General features: G+C 39.9%; 1 long non-coding RNA gene across 1 annotated transcript; it reads left to right on the top strand.

Annotated features, from left to right (window-relative positions):
* The first annotated feature begins 580 nt into the window (after positions 1 to 580).
* On the top strand, positions 581 to 5,110 carry LOC138411876 (uncharacterized). The gene is made up of 3 exons (XR_011244368.1): positions 581 to 641; positions 1,077 to 1,214; positions 4,137 to 5,110. It is a non-coding gene; the product is annotated as an uncharacterized lncRNA (long non-coding RNA).
* Positions 5,111 to 5,555: the final 445 nt, after the last annotated feature.

The following is a 5,555-nucleotide window of genomic DNA, read 5'->3' as shown; positions in this document are numbered from 1 at the left end:
TGAATGTATCTGCCAACGTCCCCTCAGTTTTTCCCCTCCTGTAATCCACTGTTGTTACTTTTCCTCATGAAGCTTGAGGTCATTTTAAACAGGGCAGACCACCCAAGGAGATCGAATCATCATCCTTTCCCTCCTCCACCTTCTAATATCTGAATTCATCACCAGGCATTCGCCACGAATCTCAAACAAAATTCCACGCTGCCACCTCCAGGAGATGAAACGGGGGAGTGAAACATTTGGTCCTTTGTCACAAGGCCGTTATCATGGGAGGCTCCGTTAGAAAATGTGGAAAGAAAAGAAGATGGAAAAGGACTTGATGCCGAGGATGAAAGGCGTTGTGGGGGATTGGAACAGATTAGTGCTGGGGAAGCGGTTATTTAGAGTGCGCTGTGGTAGTTTTGGGGTGATAAGTGAGGGCTGCGGGGGCGTGGTGTGTCTGCAAGTGGATTGATGACTTGGCAAATGGGGCCTGCTACAGCGGCGAGGGGAGACAGAGCCCTGCCATTATCTGGAAATGAGTTACATGTCCTCCTCCGCGACCCAGCCCCTGTCACACACCCGTTAGTGAATGATAAGAACTGTCCAGACACACCGCCGGGGGACGTTAGCATGTACAAGTGGACATAAATACAAGATATTTGGTGAGGGCAGTTTTATGGGTGATGTATTGGATTTTCACGTTTGTAAATCATTCCACAGAAATGGCTCAGAAGCTTTATTTTCTGTTAGACTTCCTGAAAAGATATTGCTCAAGCAACGCCATGGAACTTTTAGTGAGCAGCTGCAGTGGTCTTTATAGTTAGGTGTGTGCGGTTCATCAGGTTACCCATTCAATAAACTCAAACATGGCTGAGCAGAGGATACTCCCCATGATCGCCATTTTTTTAAAATCACAACTACTGTCACTGTAACAAACATGTTAACAGTGTTTAATTGATTATGAATAAAAATAATACATCGTTTCGTGATGATTATCAGAGATAAAGACTGTTTTTTAATGACATCTGAGTAATTTTGATCTCCAGTTTGGCAAATTTCTCTTGAACGTGCTGGGACTGATCGTGACTATATTGCAGCTTTGCTTTTCCAGTAATCACTCCAATGTTACATCGAGCAAGAACAGGTGTTCAGGACAGAGTGGGAATGACAAACACATCATTGGGAGACTCATCATTGTCATCTCACACAAACGGCCATCAAAAGTTTTTTTTAAGGTAAGATGGTTGCATGATGTTGGATGATAACAGTTGTTTTAAATACACAGCTTCAATACAAGTAACTGATATTTATCATGTAGTGCAGGGTGCTTCAAATAGCAGTCTGTTGTTTTACACTAATGGTAGAACATTGTAAAGCACCTCCATTTTTCCAGCTGTTATTTAAATTAGTCTGTGTTTATGAAATTAAAGCATAAAATATGAATGGATGGTTAAACAATTTTAAAAACAAGGAATAATTACATTTTCTTGATGAACAACATTTTAAGATGTTTTTGCAATGGAAAATTGAATATCAGAATGTTTGTTCCAAAAATGTTGCATTAAAAAAATATACAGTACTACAGTGCAATGATGTCCAAAGGATGCATCAGTGAGTTTGTTCCACGCTGCCTTTGTTCAGGGAATTTGTTGTTGGGACGCCTGTAAGAATAGTAAGTAACAACATTCCTGCAGGGAAACTATATGTTAACCGAGGTATTCATCCCTGGGAAAAGCCTGTTTTCTATGACATAGGCTGCATGATTTGTAAGTTTTTGGTGAATAATCTTTTCTTCTCTTTCTTGTTCTGTCTCTTTTTTTAACAACTCGCCATTTGAGGTTTTAAGGGACATTGCTAAAACTTTGGACTGGTTATGCACTCTGTATGGCACTTTATTACTCTGTACCATGGAGCGCTATTGATTTCACAAAATGAAATGCATAAATTATTTCAAATCAATGCCACTGTCCTAATGTACAACAACGTCACAGTGGCTGCAACAGAAAGTCATGTCAGCTGATATAAATGGGTCAAAGTAACTCTTCACTTTGTGGGAATTACTAATTGTGTAAAGATGCGTGGTGGCACTTGTTTTTTTTCTCTTTCGTTGTTTTCATGGAACCATCCTTAGTAACGCTGCCCTGCCTGAGGCCCTGTACCCTGATATCAACAGACATAAGCATGCCATTCTCTATTTCTGGCGCCACAACAAACACCACTGTTTGCATTAACAAGGTGTACGTGAAGCAGGACGTTTTTTAAAACCTGCTTTTATCAATAGAAAGTAGACTGACTTATTAAGTTGCCTTCTTTTTAACATTTAGATGTAAAGGTGTTAGTATGAGCTGTGGTTTCACCAAGTAGCAGCTGCTCTGTAACTGGCTCTACTGCAGAATATGTTCTGTAATGGTGAGTGAAGAAATGATGCCTGACTTAAATGCACTGACCTTTGTGACTCATCAGTCCACCCATCCCATTGTCCCTCTGCACTGACAGACAGCAACAAGGACATTTTGTTTTATCAGCAAGTGTTGCCTCTAATTGCCTCCCGAACCCTGTGGAGCAAATTAAAAAAGTTGGGCATATTTTTGCTTACTTGCTTTCCACTTTGTTTCACACCTACTCCAGCTGTTCTTCACCTTGAGCCCTTGTTGTGGATAATACAGCAGTGGTAAACCCACAGTAGGGATCAGGAGATTAGTTTGCATGCTTGTGCCCATATGTTGCAGCATGTTGTATGTGTGTGTCGGTCTGCAGCTGTTTGTGTAGGTGGAATCCACAGGGTCTTTATTGTATATACCCCAACTTATACACTTATACATGTGTATACAGTCTTATTTTCATTTCATTTGACTTTATATTTCATGCTGTTGCTACTTTCCCCTTATGAACCCCAGAAAGCTTGAGTGTAACATAAGCATACGTAAACACACATTTTCACATACACATTTTCCCAGTATTTCAGAATTATACATTTTCATTGCATATAAGATTTCCATCCATTTGAATTACACATTTTTAACACAAAGAAACCAATGAACGTATTGTATTGCATATATGTCAAACATAATTAAACAACTATGGATGAATTATACCTAACAGTACAAAAAATCCGATCTGCAACAACCTTATTCCAAACACTTCAGAATTACAGAAGATGATTTCACGGTTCTCTGTGCTGTCATTTCTTTTATGATCAGGTGAATTCGGATCAGTGAGACGTCCGACACTTGTACCTTGTCTCAGCATCTCAGCAATGGAGACTGATGTCAGCCTCTCATCTATGCACAGTACTGTTACTAATTCCCAGATATTTTTCTTTGCTCATTTTCTATTTTGTTGAAAGTCATGTGTGGCCTTGTCCTTTCCTTGAGTATGACTAAGACAAATTTAGCTCAGCTTTTATAAATACACATACAGCCAGTTTAGAGGTCATTGGAACATTTAGTTTCATTTTGTGTTGGTGGTTTCGAAGCTATACCTCCCTCTACACAACCTATGTCAGGAGGAGTTTCAAGTTCTTTAACCGTCTCAAACGAAAAACAACTAAAATGTTGTATTCTTGTTAATTCAATTGTTTTTTTTTATTTTGAGGTGAGACACTAACAGGCACTGTTTAATCGAGAGATTTTGTGCTGTTATGCTACCATAATAAATTTTCTTTCAGAGCAGTGGAAAGAAAATGTTATTTTGCTTCTGTTTGTCTGTCTGTGTTTGGAGATGTAATTACAATACAAATATTCAGTGACTGTTCTCTCAAAATGACTTGTCCCATACTTCACTCCAATGAGTGCTCTGTTCACCAAACTTTACAAGTTTTCCTGTCTGTCTTATGAGGGTTTTTACAGTGGGGATTCTTCATGTCTCGTTCATACCCTGATTTATACATTTTTTTTCTAAAAACATGAGAAAATGTTCATTTGAAGCTGTTGTTTCTGAATTTTAAAGTGAGGGTTAAATTGTAGCCCTTTTCCCCTGTAGTTTCTTGTCTTAACCTACATTACACATTAACACAAGCACATTCATCCATGCAAATGCTCAAAGCTGATTTATTAGATGGATGGGCTTGAGCAAATTTGAGAGTGGCCACTTTAAAGGTTATCTTTAAAGGATCTTTCCTTTCTGTTCCCTCTCTCTTTTTCTTTTTCTACAACAAGCCAACAGGAGGAAGGACGCTCGCATGAGATGGGGGCGCACACAGACATGTGGCTTGAACAAATGAAAATGACCACGTTACAGTGAACTTGAAGACGTTGTCAATGTGGCCGGGAGCCGGGGAGAGCTGATGAGAAAACTGGAAACAATAGTGTGAACCTTGCTGATGATTAAAGAACATTTTCCTGTGCACACATTACCTTTTACACTTGTGACATGTCAGAGTGTTAAATTAGCCAGACCAACATATAATGGCCACCTGCAGTTTTATTTAGATTTCTCAATCAGAGAAATGCGGTAGTAATATAATCCCCACATCCCCATCCATCCATCCTCTGCCTATCTTCCATAAGAATGGATCAGTGTAAGGGGCTGATTTCATACATGTATCACTTCTGGTGGGGTTTTTTTTTTTTTGGTGGGGGGTGTTTAGATGGAGGAAGGAACCCGCTGTGAATGACAGGAAGGGGCTCTGTGTTGGAACCGAAATGCAGAGCTCCATGCACAGCATCGACAAACCCTGGGAAAGCTCCCTACACCCAGCACAGTCACACACTGAAACAATACAGCTGGGTGCTGCACAAAGAGCAGCTCCTCCCAGAGACGCTGAGCTCTGCAAGGTACACACTGTCTGCACGAACAGAGGGAGAGGGGCAGCAGCCAGGGCCCCAGTCCTGTTCACTGTCGTGCCCGCTCTCCCTGTCTCTCTCTCTGTATGTTGTGTGTGTGTGCATTTGTCATTTCTCTCTGTCAGAGAAAATCCCTCACTCCATTTTTCTCTGACTCAAGAGCGCCCCCATGGGAGGAGCATGAATATTTCAGAGGAAAGTGACAGCTGTGTATTCATTCCCTCTTTGTGCTCATGAGCTCCACATAACACATCATTTTGATTTCAACTTGATGCTTAATAATAGTTAATTAATAATCAAACATCACATCAAAACACTGCTTCACAGGCATTTTAATTTGTGTCATGTATTTGTCACTACTTGTTTACGTCTATAGGGGCTGACAACAGTGTTTGTATATTAATTGATAAAAACTTATGTTGCTTTGATTTAGAAATTATGTGTTTGTTGTCATTAAGTTAAAAAAAGATAATATAATAAATTCCAATGCCTAATCATATCTACAAGCAAAAGTCTTGATCGTAGGAGAACTTTAAGATTGTGGGTTATTGTGTTGCTGCGAAGAAATCAGCAACGTGATTCTGAGAACTGACAGTTTGCAGTTAAATTTTGCAGCCAAATGAACGTGTAGGATGCATTAAAGAGCCAGTGGTATGAGCATGAAGGTGAAAGCTGACCCAAGAACTAAAACAAAAAGGTTGCCAACACCCTGATCAAGATCATCAACTGTGTGCACATTGTATAGGTCTCACGACTCCATCAGGTAACCAAATCCAAGAGTCTTATTTAGAA

Source organism: Paralichthys olivaceus, chromosome 10 (assembly GCF_024713975.1).
Source record: "Paralichthys olivaceus isolate ysfri-2021 chromosome 10, ASM2471397v2, whole genome shotgun sequence".
Classification (NCBI taxonomy): Eukaryota; Metazoa; Chordata; class Actinopteri; order Pleuronectiformes; family Paralichthyidae; genus Paralichthys; species Paralichthys olivaceus.
The sequence above is the reverse complement of the archived record's forward strand: the minus strand, read 5'-3'. Positions and strand labels throughout refer to the sequence as shown.